Source organism: Temnothorax longispinosus, chromosome 4, assembly GCF_030848805.1.
Source record: "Temnothorax longispinosus isolate EJ_2023e chromosome 4, Tlon_JGU_v1, whole genome shotgun sequence".
NCBI lineage: Eukaryota > Metazoa > Arthropoda > Insecta > Hymenoptera > Formicidae > Temnothorax > Temnothorax longispinosus.
In genome coordinates this window covers 21,550,079-21,565,801 of record NC_092361.1, presented here as the reverse complement: position 1 = coordinate 21,565,801, position 15,723 = coordinate 21,550,079, and the positions used below count along the sequence as shown (strand labels likewise).

The 15,723-nt window shown below is 39.6% G+C and overlaps 1 protein-coding gene across 1 annotated transcript in view; it reads left to right on the top strand.

Moving 5' to 3' along the window:
* The window catches only part of LOC139811831 (uncharacterized), a 63,654-nt gene that overhangs the window by 38,797 nt on the left and 9,134 nt on the right, over positions 1-15,723 (top strand). The window lies entirely within an intron of this gene.

The window sequence follows — 15,723 nt, the reverse complement described above, 5'->3', positions numbered from 1 at the left end:
CATCCGAAGCCTAACAAGGTCTCTCGCATACCGGGCGGTTGATTAAAACGGCATTAGTTCGACTGTCGTAGGGACCGATCGATTCTAGATATAGGCAGGCCAATCACCTAATTAAGCCTCTACCAGACCACCCCTTCCTTCCGCACTTTCTACGGGGCGATCTAATTATTGTTTCACGAGCGCTTCTCGCGGAGGACAATTCTTAGGGTTGTCGCTTTTGTGCTTTATCTCCTTTACTGAAACAACTGCGAGATTACAGGAAGCTTCGGCTCAGCCAGAGAAAGCCCGAGTTTACATTTGGGTATCTTAAGATCCGCTTTGTTGAAAAACATTAATAATAAAATTAATGTTTTACATTAAATATATAAATTGATGCACATACTTGGAAACTTTAATTATAAATTAATGGCATTTTTATGGAAAAAAAAGATTAAGAATACACAATGTCTTAAAATCTTTTATTTTAATTCTAATGATAAGATTAGCGATTTTACAGAAAATTTTTAAAAAGAGTTCTTTATTTTTTAATATTTAATATTAATTAACAATTTAATATTTAATATTAAAAATTATCATACCTTGTGAAAAAAATTTCATAAAAATATTCCATTGAGCAGTAATGACGAGCATATATTATATGAAAATTTTTGGGAACATATCTGGGAAAGTGTGTGTACATCAAAGAAAAACATGCGGTAAGCTTTGGGAGTGATTAATGAAGTGCCGTCGACAAGGTGTCGATCCTTTTTCGCACGATGTAACGTCCCTCAGGACAGATATTACCCTCACAAAAACCGAGTACATGGTACTTTTCATCACGACTTGCGTTTTATCCCTAATTGCGCGATTAATCAATAGTGACATGGGCGTCTCCAAATATATCAAGATATTTTTAATTTAATTTAATTAATATGCATTATTATACATTTTGTTTATTTTACATATTTTTAAATGCGGGAAAGTAGTGACTTTTGCTAACTAAAAAAAGTTGTGTTAGAAGATGCGTTAACGTTTACTTATAAAATATTTATAGTGTTGAGCGTATTCCGATAAATGCATGTTACTATGATTTCGTGCACGAAATCTTCCCTCTCTCGATAAAGACCATTAGGAAACAGATCCGTCGATGTTTGCGAATGCTGCATATCGGGTTAAAGCTCATGCCGGCGGCAGCCATGCGATAGGATGTGCCCGGAATAATGCAATCACCGTCAGTAGGAATTCCGAATATCGGCACCGCGACGTGCGTTCTGTTTGACGAAATTCAAGACATTCCAGGGCAACAATGCTATCCGTTGTTTCTGATACCTCCTATTTCGGGGCGATGCCGAGTAACAAACCGTGGCGACATGGTACGGTCAAGAAATTAATTGGATCTCTGAAAACGGTACAAAGCAAAACTTGGTGGGGAGGAGGGGAATACTTCGGACGAAAGTGAAAGGAAAGTTTAACATATTTCAAGAAACTAACTCACACTGTGTTCACTGTAACTTTTTTTATATATTGATTGTAACTCTATATTATACAATACATAAACGTTATTTATTGAATACTGCCTTCTAATATTATTGTAGAAGTATAACTTTCTCAAACTTTGGCGCTATACTTGCTTCAAAACTTTTGAAGTGATCAGTAAAAATTTCTAAGCTCACGATTTAGCAATTTTTCACGGAAGGGCAAGTTTAAATCGCTACCGCCAGCGTACTGACGGTTAACTTTTTCGTACGTTTTGTGACTCGACGTAATATATGGTGTACATACATATACCGAGTAGAATTTTCTTACTTCGTCCGAAACTTGATACCTGTACTCCTCTCTCCTCTCACTCCTGTCTTGCGAAGATTTAACGACTGATTTAATCCCGCTTGTAACTTAATTTCGCGTTGCTAAAATCGACGTACCGCAATCAGCGTATACATTGGCTCGCCCATTAAAATTTATAATGTTTAAAACCGTGCCTGTGTGCACCACTTTGAAAATGATCATGTGTTACACACGAATTTTAGATAAGGCAGAAAACGAATACTGTCCGCGAGCTAAACATCGCACCTATAAAGTGGGTAAATGTCAGTGCCTATAAATGCGTATAAAATTAACGAGGAAATGAAGCGCGAGCGGTCGAGTTACTCTTCGTTACGATGGCGCCGCGCTGCACCAGCGGTTTTGTGAGTGATTTTATGGCTGCGTCCCGGCGTGCTTTACGGCTTGATCCCTGATCCTGAAACATGCCAAATTACAGCACCATCTCGGTTTCTCTCTCTTACCCTCTCTCTCTTTCTCTCTTATTCTCTTTCTCTCTCTGTCTCTTTCTTTCTTTCTCGCTAGCCGCCGCGAGAGCACTACGGGAAAGAGAGGAAGATTGAGAGGCTCTATCGATCTTGCGTTTCCTTTGGACGCGGACCAATAAAAGCCGCGAGAGGTTTGAAGCGTGTTCTGCGACACATGCTCGACGCTACAACTGGGATTTTCAAGGTTTCTGTCGGATACTAAGCCGCTTTATAAATCCAGTTGGGATGAAAAATTATTCAGACACGATTGTTGGTCACTTGCGAAGTAGGTACCATACCTACAGAAAAGCCAGCAAAAAGGTAGGGTTCTTTCAGTTTTTCATATCTTTTTTTCATTGCAAGCCAGGAAAAATTCCACAAATAGAAAATTTCATGCCGACAATATTGTTACCGGTCAGTGCATTTTGAATTACGGTCCTCAAAGTAATAATCTGCGATATCTAAATTTTGTCATGTACTTCAAAATCAATTGCAATGTTTAATCTGCATTCTGTTCGCGCTCGCGACAGGGTTTCATTTTTTTTTTTAACGGTGCGGAATATGAGAATTATATTTTGATCCGCATATTTCGTGTGTCACGGTTTCGAAAATAATATCTCTGCAGTAAAAAGCGGAGTCGCGAGATCGATCGCTCTGTGCATTTTTCAGCTGGAATTTGGAAAATGCAGCAGTAGAGGCAAATCGATACGTGTCCCCAAATGAAGGGGTGGGTATCGCGAAACGAGTCGGGAGAAGCGAATTAGGGTAGCGCGACGTGGATTGATTCTGAATGAAGCGGGACATGTCTCGTGTAATCCGACGACAGGTTACTTAGCGAGCGGCTACGTAGACGGATATGTAGGCGCAACAATTTAATTACTGGCGGATATATGCCATGCCAGACACGTTTCTCATAACGGTCCCCCAGCAACCGGCTGATTACCGCGCGCGCTAACTTTGCGTCTCGGAGACGTCGGCACTTCGAACGGAAGTCTCGCGCCGTAGACGAAACGTCGTCGCTTTACGTACGTCGCGGCGTCGCGCCGTGAAGCCTAATTCTGCACCTAAGTTTGTTATATTTTCCATGATTTATACGGTTACTGCGTAAGGTAAATACGTGTTCTCAAAGCGATAAAACTTCTAAACTCGAATTACCGTGCAAACTGCGGCTTATCCGTGAAAATGTCTATTTATTATTTATTAACGTATAATAATTAGCGATATGTAACATGCAGAATGTCCCTGGTTTATCGCATTTCCTATCGTCATACAAATCTTTGAGCAATTTAAAATGAATTTTTCCTCGATAAAGTTTGCTTGGACATTCTACTTTTAATATTTTTTATCATATTTTCATTCTTAAAAGTAATACATTGAACTACTACCTTGAGATTTTTGTTTATGTGAAGGTGACTAAATTTTTAACTGAGTTAGACGAGTTAACTCGTCATTTAAACAGACCAGTGGATAAGACAAAGTTAACTCTCCAGATTTGTAAGCACACCTATAGAAGGCAATTTTATAGTCAATAAATACCTCAGTTAACAAGTTAAAGACTCAAAAGTAAAAATAAAAATTCTTATAAAATTTTTTATGTCTAATTACGCTTCATAATCGTAATGGTTTTAATATTTAGGAGAGAAAGAAGAGCTATGTAGCGTATAAAACAAGTATGAAGATAAGGTTGTTTAAAGAGAAATTACTTACGCGCGATTACATCAGTAAAAATTCTAAGAAGAGAAGTAAGAAGTACTTATATAAATGTCAGAGTTGCAAAAAGAACTAGAAAGTTACCGTCAAATATAACATCACTTTTCTCATTTTTCCCGGGAATACATTAGTTTACCTCCTTCGCAGCGAGACGTATCTTATTACTTTTACATCCACTGCGCTTCTGACTTTCTCGAATATCCAGCTCGCGTTACGTTTGGAACATAGTTAGTAGTTAGCACATCGAACATCCCCCGGATACGATTTCCGCACGTACTTCAGCGTGGCATTTGCATTTTTTAAAGAGGCCACCTGCTCGCGCCACGCATCTAGTCCACCGGAGTTAGAAACGGCTCTCCAAGGATTCAGTGACGAGATCGAGAAAGTTTGATCGAAATTCGTGGTTGAAACGATAAATTCGCGTAAATAAAATTCGCGTAGGTAAAAATTGCAAGTGTGAGATCAATGTATAAATTGCAAAAGTAACGTTAACATATTTTACACTTCATCTATCTGAAACAGATAATACCGTTTTTTTATGTGGGAAAAATAATATCCGCTTTCATTTTTAGGAAAGTCCATTTTAAATCCTATTAAAAAATATGCTATTAAATTGAAATTAACAAAATTAAAGTTTAATTAAAATTTCCTTTCCTCTTTTTAAATACGTCAGTTATAATAATTATTATAAAAAAAGACTAGTTAAGGAAAATTAATCTTCCTTTCCTTAGATTCGTAAACGAGTTACTCAACGAAGACGAGGTTTTAAATTAAATTAGTTCGCAAGAAGATTCATTTGACTATGAATACGAACGTGAGTTTAACTTTAAAGTACAGTAGAACATTTCGGGAATATTAAATTAGATATCTAGTGAAATATCTAAAAACTGGAAGGTCGAAGGTGGAACGTCATCTTACGCGAACGAGAGAAGATCTTACGCGGCTTTTATTCCGGGACGCCCCGTGACGGCGATGTGGCACTCACGCCTAACCGAAGGAGACGAGAATGTGTCCCGATACGGGATAAAAGAAGCTTTCGTTGGGTACGACGCGGTATTGATCCCTTTCACGATGGGACCGTCGTCGTCTCGCGGAAAATTCCTGAAGGAAAACACTGGCAAGCGGCGATCGTAAGAAGCTGATCGTTAAGCTTCTTTTTCCCCGTCAATATTCGCGCGAAAGTACTTATCGATCTCACGTCAACAATAAGTCGTTACTTATAGATAATATTTCTTCGACAATTTTAATGGCATTTTCGTGTCAATTTAAAGTTTATATTTCTTCTCTTTAATGAACAACCCGCTTTCAAGCTTTAAATCATTGAAAATGTAGGATTATATATATTTTCGCAAACATATTCTTTATTTTCTCAAATTTCTTTAATACACTTATATACTATTACAAAGACTGTTGGACATAAATATATATACTGTTACAAATCGTTACGTTGTAAATCGTAGCAAATAATATCATGCAAACGATTGCAATAATCAATTTCACTTTCCATTGATTAATATCGTTTGTATCAAAATCCTGGATGGCGGTTACACGCCGCGCACTCTTCAATGCGAATCTGCGTCAAAGGAGAAAAAAATCCGGCCACCCCGCGGGAGGAAAATTCAATGTTCGATAACCGGATACATGCGAGCGCCGGCTTAAAATCTAATTTTCAAACGCAGGCTGGACCCTTCTGGGTAAAATTCAATCGGCCCATCTCGCTCATAACGCTCATCGAGCAACGCTCGTTATACGAGTATGTACAGATGCTGTGCTTTCTCGATACGAATGTAGTGTCCGTGACGCACGGCATAGCATATATTTAAATATACAAATTAATAAAAAAGAAAATTTTTGTTAATAAAATAACTTTTTGAATTTTACGTTAAATTTATAAAAATTGTTGTACAATCCATAGTACCTATGTAAGATTGATAAAATAGACTGATGTGAGATGTGGAACAAATAAAAACATAATTTTTTGTAAGCTCTAAACACATGCCTTGCACATAGTTTGCTTGTACGCATAGGATAGGTTTTGAGACAACTTGCAAAACAGCTAAATGAGTTCTGTATATCATGGGCTTTCGTTCTATCGAAAGAGGAGAGAGAAGGGACGAGCCTCCGTACGACCCTCTCGATATGTCAGATTAAGAAAAATCCGGGAGTGTGCGACATCCTGCGTGATCTGCACCGTGTACCCTGGCGTAATCGATGGAATCACGTGTTTTCTATCATCGCGATCGCGCAACATTGAAGTTGATAATCTCGTTAACGAAAAGCCACTCTTTCGAAAACTCTATGCCTCTCCCGAAGTTGTACGAAGGAAAACATGCGACGGTAACAAGTCGATATGAAATTCCCGTTGCATCTCGTGTATAATTTGCGGAGCTTTTACTTTCGATTTGTATTTCTTTGCATTTCAGCATCTTGTTACGCAGCGTCGCTTTGGCGTAGGATAATGAGGCTTTTTTCATAAAGCAAACTGCACATTTTCAAGGGAATCGTTTGGGATGTGAAATTACATTTTCAAGGGAATTGGTTGCGCGAAATTACAGGGACATCCTTAGGACACACCATATTTACTTAATTTTTCGTGTCTACGTGATCTGGATTACAAAAAAATTGAGTTAAAAAATCTGTTTGATCTAACGATGAATTAACCCGAATCAATAGAATGCAAGATATAGCATAAAATTTGCACTTTTGATGTCTTTATAAGTTTTTGAGATATTAATATCAGATTTAATAACTAAATTTTTTATATAATACAAAAATAACTTATTTAAAAATTGATCGCCATCGGTTATAAATTCGACAAGCTTATTATTAAAATAAAAGTGCATGTACAAGATGAATGCAACAATCTGTAACTTTACAAGATGAAAATTCACAGTTATGCATGGTGAGAGCTGCGCTTTAACAAAATCTCGGTTTTTGTGTATCTCCACAAACTCAATTTACCCAGTTTTACACGCGACTTTTATTCGCGAAATTTCTACCACCGGTGTCTCTGGCTTGTTACACGCGCATTCTTCCACTAGTTGTGAGTAACTTCCTCTACACTATGATCATGAAGCAAAAATTATTCCTATAACGCTTTATATATACCCTTCATCTTCTTTAAACAGTTCAAACTGTCGACAGTCTTCATCTCAATTTGTAATTCCTAGAACACGTGGATGCTTTTTTATCTATTCATGTGTCTTTGTTACCTGTTCTTTTTATACTTTCGTCCACTCTGCCCTTTTTTGCCGATATCGACCTTCCACAATTGGTTTCATTTTTCTTTTCTTTATTACTCTTTTCTCTACTATGGGTTCCTCCATCTCCGTTCCTCTCCTACGCCGATATCTCACGCGCATTTGTTAAAGGAGCTATAAATTAAGTGAGTATTTCTATCATTTCCATTTCAAGCGATCCTGACGCGAGTCAGGAGACCACTGTGCACGGCGCACGGAGACACACATTTTTTCACTTATTCTTAGTGCTTTCTCCGCACGCCGTACCGAGAGGCCAGCGGAGTTAGTTTTGTGACGGGCGGTGCCACACCGCGACGAGTAGTCATCGCTGCGGGTGACAACGTCCGCAAAGCGAAAATGACTCCTGCGACGCCTTATATACCCTCGGGTCTATTTCTATCTCTTTCCCTCTACGTCCCCCCCCCCTCTCTCGCTCCTCTGATGCGCGCTCTGTCAAAAAAAGAACTATGAAATGGAACTATGATATTCCTATGATCCCAGTTTTGGACAAGTCGAGAGCTAGGAAATCGTTGTGCGTGACACATCGAGAATGCGCTTTGGCGGCTTGGCGCGGTCCTCCTGTGGACCGGGGAGTTGGCTAGGGAGAAGAGCTGCTTACCAGCCGCGACCTCCTATACAGTAAAGAAAGAGGAAACTCTCCCGATACATACAGAGGAGATCAGAGGGAAGCTCGGCTGGTCCGTAATCTGTATCACATCTTTCTCCTTTACACAACCATCGTCCCCTTGCTCTCTTCGTCTTCCCAAAATCGATTTCGGTCGGTGCGGGGCCGCGCCCAGTGAGCTCGACACGGCGAGAGTTCGACTTCGAGCGAGAGGGTAGGAAAGGAGGTTGCGAGGGAGAGAATGACGGGATAAAAGGGGCGGCAGGAGGCGAAGGACGAGAGAGAAATAGAGGGCGAGAGAGGAAGGGAGAGTTAGCCTCATTTAACCGAGGAGGCTCCTGCCACGTTGTGCGTGCGATACTCCCGCCCTTCGTCTTCTTGTCCTTTTCGTGCGGTTTTGCCACCCCTCCAATGCCGCAAACCGCTCCAAGTTTCACCTTCGAGCTCCTTGGGGATGCTATAGGCTGCTATAGTCTAGCTAGGAACGCTTAAGATCCGGACTCGACCGAAAGTTGGACGGCGAAAATCGTTTCGCGTTCTTCCACGTTCGTTTTCTGACGGTCGGCAGATTTAGGAAATTCCCGAAAGCAGTAGGATGAAAACGAGTGACGTGCAACGTTCCGCAAAATAATACGTGGATTATACTTCGAAAGCGCAGCCTTTATTTTAAAATCAACTCTCTTCCTTTTTTTCGTGATAAAATTTCCAATCGAGATAAAGAACGAAATTGATTGTAAAATGAGATGTCATTAAATTGAAAGTCGTAAAATATAGAAAAACCGATGCAATCAAACGTTCTTTGAAAAAGAACTATATTTTTCAAATTTAAAATTTAGCCCTAGAATTGGATAGGTCACACACAAAAATAGTAATTTCTTTTTTCTTCCCGCCGCAAGACGCGCAGCTATATATCCACGGGATGGAAGAAGAATATACGAACGTTCGTATATTCTTGTGCGATGCGCTTGCATGGCACACGCACACGTCGGCGTGCACGTGCGAAAACCAGGCGCGTCGTCATTTCACCTAGCAACTTTACCCCACGTACGTGTCCGCATTCAGCATGTCCTTGCACACGTAACGGGGCACTTCTGCCACCGTCGCCGACCGCGCTTCCGCGCGTATGCACGTTCCGGCGCACATGACTACCCCGTATAGTCGCATTTTCTCGAGCCAATGGCTGTGAAATCGAGCGTTTTCCCCGCTTCTTTCTCTTTCGTCGCGCGCGTCTCCTCTTCCGCGGAATTGCGGACGCACTCGAACTACTACGTCTCCCCAAGCCGCTTGTGGAATTCGGTTCGGTTCCTCAGGCATGCCAATCGACACAGCATGGAACTCGAGCGAGGAACATCAATTCTGACCGCGTCGCTATAAACTGCATTTCGTCTTGCATTTGCAGCTGACCTCCTTTTTCTGCCGTGAAAGAAAGACTGGATTCTTTTTGACTAAGTAAATGACATTTAAGATCGAAGAATAGAGATTGAGAGAGAATGTTCTTTTTGTCACACTGGCTAGACAATCCTTGAAGGATCGCCAAGTACCTATCTATCAATAGAATATTAATGCCGTATCTTTTGTTAGATCGACTTGGACGGCTTTTTGTTGCCTGTTGAACTTTAGTTTTCGGCATTTTCGACTGATTTCTACAAAAACTTAATTGAAACAGTTCTAACCGAACCAACATAAACTTTCGTCTTCGTCAAGGACAATTAATTTAGAAAACGATTAATCATTTGGAGACTTTTATAAAAGGACATATGTGTGTGGTTAATTATGTGCATAATTTTAATTCCCGAAAAAATTTTATGTCATAACATAAAATAAATTCAGAACTAATATTTTGTCTAGACATAATTTTAATTCTGCATTTTCAATTATGTTAGCTTAATAATAATTCGATGAATTATAAATATGTCGAGACATAAAATAATTTCTTTTCTTTGAGTATCAATTTAATTTGTAGAATTTTTATGATTTAGTATTAAATAGCAAAACGGCGTGCCATAAGGACAGAAATAATTTAATTCCAGCATTATTGTAATAAAAACAATGAATTTTTGAACGCCGAATGTTTGCCGTAACTTTCTTTGTGTGAAATTACTAGTGCAATGTAACTTTATTCTACGATATATATCCTTTGACTTCTTGAGGATGCTAATCAATAATCAGAACTCGCCGAGAATTGTCGTTAACTCGCGCAAATAACTCCAACGAGTACAAAATCTCGTTGACCCGATTTGCTTAACTACGTGCTTGAAAAAAAAGAGAGAGAGAGAGAGAAGAAAAACCCCGCCGAACTCAGAGTCGTTGCTCTTAATCTTCCTTCGAGTAACCCGGATGATTTCTATACCCGGAAAATACCGCGGGATCTTTTTTACGGCCAGCATAACTTCGCGGCTAAAGTTTAATTAAGTAATGCACTTCCGGCATTGCACTCGCGGTGTCGGTGCTGCCGTGCTGCGCGACGCCGAGTTTCCCCGGAATTTTTCTTTGCGCGAAGACTAAGTGCCACCCATCGGCCATAACTTGTCGACAAAGAAACCTCCCCAGACCCGGTTCTTTTCAATGACAACTCGGAGAGAAGCTTGAAAAATGCGGAAATTTATCCAACAGAACGCCGCGCTTGAAAATCCGTAGCCATGACTTCCACGGCTTCCCTTGGTTTATCTTTCAGGAAATTGAGCCTTCCTCTCCTCGCACAATTATGCCATTTTTTTTAAACTCGAAGAATATTCGGCGACGTTCTATGCGCATGTAATACGGATGCATAACTCGCATTTTACTTGCGTTTTATGTTACGCTTGCCAACATAACATAAAAGTTGAGACGAAGAAAATTGAAAATTTTTCAAACGTCTCGTAAACTCGCAGCATCCCGCGGAACACTTGAATTTATTGAGTTAAAGACACAAAGAAAATGGCTTAGATTTATCATGAGCTCTTTATAACACTGCAGATATTCAAGAGCAATTAATAATAGCGGTTGCTCTTATATAGCGGTTATTGGGTTCTACAAATAAAATCCCAATAAATAATTATAAATAAATAATTTATAAGTAGTTTATAAATAATTATACAGTAAAGATATAGAAGATCTTGAATTATTTTAATTATTGAGAATATTTAAATAGATTAAAGACTAAAAGTTTAAATTAGAAGAAGATTAATGTCTTAGAAGTTCAAATCGGTCAACTCAACGACGAAGATTAAATTAATTTCAACTGAATGTTTCAATACAATTTCAACAGAAATTTAATCTAAGTTTTAGTTGCCGAGAAACTTAACGTTGAAAAGTTACGGCAAATAATTACCCGATCGCTGGCAGGAAATTTATTTTGGTGCATCTAAAGCATGCCGTATACGAGGAAGAGACAATTTGATTCCTCGCGTTGTTTTCGACTGAAATCTGGCGCGCGCGAACCCGAGAAATAGGAGCATCGGGAAACTGAGAGTACGGTCCTCTCGCTATATAGCCGCGGAGTTATATTTTCAGGCTTGCGGCAGATCTCTCGCCGATTTCGCAATATACAGCCGGGGAGTTTTCCCCCCGGTGAGATATAGCACCCCGTGAAATTGCTCGCGAGCGGCTCGATGACGTATTGCGCAACGACGAACACACCGGGTATAAGCGAGAGTTCTGCAATACGAGCCAGCCGGTTGCGAAAGCACTACGGTATGCGAATTTGACAACATAGAGGAAAACTACTTGCTCCCTGATCCCCCGCTTGCTCCGGTATTTAATCGGCGCTTTTCAGAATTGTACTAAAGTCAGCATTTAGTTCCTAAAAAAAACCGAAAAAATAATGTTCCCTTTTTTTGTTATAGGTACTGCAGAGAATATTTCGCTAAATCGGCCCGCTGTTTTTTAACGACAATTTTCGACAGATTTTTCTCACGGAAAATTAATTCTTCAAAAACAGGCAAGATCCATATTTCTTTACCTTTGTAAGCGATTCTTCAGGAATCGCTAATTAAATTAAAAAGAAAATAAATTATTTGATTACATAGATTAAAGGATATTCTGTGAAAAATGATATTATATTTGAGTATACATATAAAGAACTTCAAGGCCTCGGAAATTATCGCAGCTGTTTTAAATGAAACTAATTTCATTAAGAGCACGCGCCACGCGAGCGAAACCTAGTGAACGAATCTTATTGATTTCGGCAAGTTGCCGTATTATTGTAATACGCACACGCGGTCAGGAAAGGCCAACAATAGCGGGACACAATTACACGACGTTCGCTTCAGAACGCAGTTTGAATAGCTTTTAATGTGCGCTCGCTAATTGGCCACAGGTGTGCACCTGAGCAGGTCCCCCAGGAGAAACCACGTTGCGAAATGTGCAGTATAAGTGCACATAAGCCGGCCGGCGCAGTGTTTACGAAACGACGATCATTTTATAGAAGCGACAGAGTTGCCCTTGTTAGTACGTATTACGTATAACAGCGTAAAGACACTTTATTTTACTTGATTTTACCACGAAGGGCGCTTTTTACCCGCGTGAAATAAATATACCTTTTAAAGTTAAAAGATCAAATAGACTGACACCGGTAAACAATTTAGTTTTATAATTGGTCAATAATGAAGGAGCAGATAAATATCATATTTATCTCCAAAAAATGCGTGTGCATGTATTATACATACATGTGTATCACACGCGCTAGTATCAAAAACCAGATATAGTACAAAATATTAGTCTAAAATCTAGTATCTAATTTACTAAAAACTAGATTTAAACTACCAAAAAATTAGACAAAGTACTAGTCTAAAATCTAGTATAAAAAACTAAATCTATAGTATATATATTTTAGTAATGCAACGTCTACACATAGGTATACGTTACATTACTTCACAAGCTTTTTCTAAAAGAAAAAAAAATACAGATTTCACTTATTGTAAACAATTATTTATTGATTTCTCTTGCGCAGTATGCAGGAGTCAGATCTCAAAGTTATTACGGCGCGGCGTAAAGTCGCGCAGGGTGCATCCTATAATGCTCAGACCGGCTAACCAGCGTGCGGCCGTTTTCCGTCTCGCGTGTAATCCGGTCCTTTGTAGATTGGCCCTGGCGCGCTCCGCTTCGCTTGATTATTAATTATTATTGGAAGGCAAATGTAGCGTGACCGTTGCGCGCGGCAACGATCGATAATTCATGCACGACGAGCCGCGCGTCGCGTCGCGCACCCGAAGAGGATTAATTCGGGCAAGCGAGACTCCTCGGACGAACGACGGCTCTTCTGCCTTTATCATCGTGCCTTCGTGCTCGTCGATTTTCTCTCGGAGCGTCGAACCCCCTCGTATTTATAAACTTTTCGCCATTGGAAGCACTCGCCACGGTTAGACGGAAGAGCGACGCGGACAACGCCGCCGCCAGGTAGAACTTCTCTGAAGGATATTGACGTCGAGAGATTTCTCGACGTTGGCAGGACGATGAAAACTTCGTAATTTCGGACGTGCTCCAGTTTGCCCGTTGATGACTTTAACCGAGCTATTGCGATCCCTTGCAGACGCGCTCACGCTCCCGGGGACTGTTACGCGTCGAGACGAAAAGTTTTGTGCGGCGTACTTCGAGCGACCGACTATTAATAAGAGAAATACGATTCTATCGCGGAGAACAATTTCGCAATTGCTCCCGATAGCGCCGTCTGGCGTGGTTGGACAAATTTTAAAATTCCAGTAAAAAATATAAAGCTGTAAAAAAATAAGGAGCAATAGTCTCAAGAATAGGCTGCATATGCTTATAATACTTTATATTTAAAATACTATATATTTTTTTAAATATTATACATAAAAATATTGTTTTATCCTTTTTAATACAATTTTAAAATAATCATTAATCGTATTAAGAAATTGTTACATGTCTTAGTCCTCATGTTAAACATTTCTTTATTAAAATATCACATTTTAGATCTAGTATTTGCAATTGTTCTGTGGTTTTGAAACGTGTTTTGAGATAAAAAATATAATTAAGCATTAAGGGAGCTTTCGTATAATATTTGTGGTAGAATGAGAAATTGCTGGGGTTTATCGAATCGCAGAGTGGACTTAATAAAAATCCGCTGCTATTCGTAGCTGCATTAAAGGCGTGCAATATAAGAAATCGTTCGGAGGGCATACTGCTCAGGGGTCTCCGATAAATTGCGAGCTCAATAGTTCCAGCGGCACATTTTCTCGAGTTTTCTCGCGCGTCCGAGGGGTGGTGAAGAGGGACCAAGAGGGACAGAGGCCGAAGGAAGCGAGGGTTCGTCCGGCGAGTTGAAGTTATCGTTTTCATAACTCGTCGCGCTCAAAGGGGGTGGACCGGCGGCCGGCCGATGAAAATATGCCGCTGTTACGAGAGGATTAGCGGGGATTAGCCGGGAGATTTAGATTCATCTGGGGGCTGGGGGCTCGCTAAATGTCTAATCCGGAAATATGGTTGTCTTTGCTCAGGATGCCGGCAGGATGTCGTGCGCGCGAACAACGGAATTCTCAGCGGATAAATCCGCGGCCTCGCAGTAAATATCACTTTGCAACGTTAGCATTGTATTACGTAAAACGGATTGCGGTATAGTAGATTCTCCCTCTTTTGATTCACAATCCACGGCGTGGAAATGAAAGAAATGCGTCATAACGGTGCTTGCACCGAGTCAACGTTGTTTTACCGCGGTATGACTCTGCGATTACCTCACGATTGCTTGCGTTTGTGTCATCGCTGAACTTTTCTTACTAATGTTTAAAGCCCACTCAAAATGATCTTTAATATTTTATTATTTAATCTTTAATATTTTATTATTACACAAATGTGTACTGAATCGAGTGGAATATGTATCAGTGAATTAACGTTCTCAAGGAATTTTTAATTAGTTATTATGAAAACAGCACAAACAGACCTACGATAAATTGCTGCTATTATTTTTCTGGTGCTTCAAGATGTTGCAACATTTGTTTCGCAAACTATATCTGGTTCTCGAAAAACGAAAAGATCAGTATAACTGCGTAGTTGCTTTGCACTTTAATGAAAGAATTCTTTGATGTGAAATCGCATCCCACTTGCAGAGGCTTGTAAAGCTGAATATCATAGGAGAGCGTATGAAAGTATTGTTAGCGGAATATAGGATAACCGGAAATAAACATATCTAAAAGAAAAAGAAATCCTCGAGTGAAATAACGAGTTGACATTCCAGTAGCGTAACTAGATTTTTTTACACAATATTTTAAGGATTTATTTAGAATTTTCATGATTTCCTTTGTCATCGTAATTATCTCTTAAATAGCCTTTTTCATCTTTCGGTTCATTGTATAACATAATAAATATATGAAAAGAAAATTGGATTTTAATATTAAACCACGTGGTTTCTCCTATATACTCCATGTACTAACAATATATACCAAAAAGCAAAGAATATGACGCTCCATTATCTTTTTTTTTTTTAATGCTCTTTTCTTATTTACTCGAAAGATCCTAACATGAATCAATATTCAAAATTTAGTATCCAAAAATAAATATAGTAAAAAGTAGCGAACATTTCACGGCACGTATTTTCGCCAACAAGAAATGTGATGAAAAAAAATAAAACAAAAATGTGAAAATCTAACACATTGCGCTGTATGATGACGGTAATGTATATCTGACAGTGTTATTACGACTTGATACTGCCATGTATGGCCCAGACCGTTTGGACGTAAAGGATGCGGTTCGTAATATCTGATATCCTAACGCGATACTCCCGGTTTCTGTGTGCGAGCCAGGTATGCGGAAACAACGAACGATATAATTCTGCTACACCGCTTCACCATTAGTTTACGATCCCCAAGGGCGCACGAGGGGTCGCAATGTTTATAAGGTCCTGTAACGGGGAGCCGCGTAACGTAGCACCCCCTTCAGGCTTTCTCTGTCC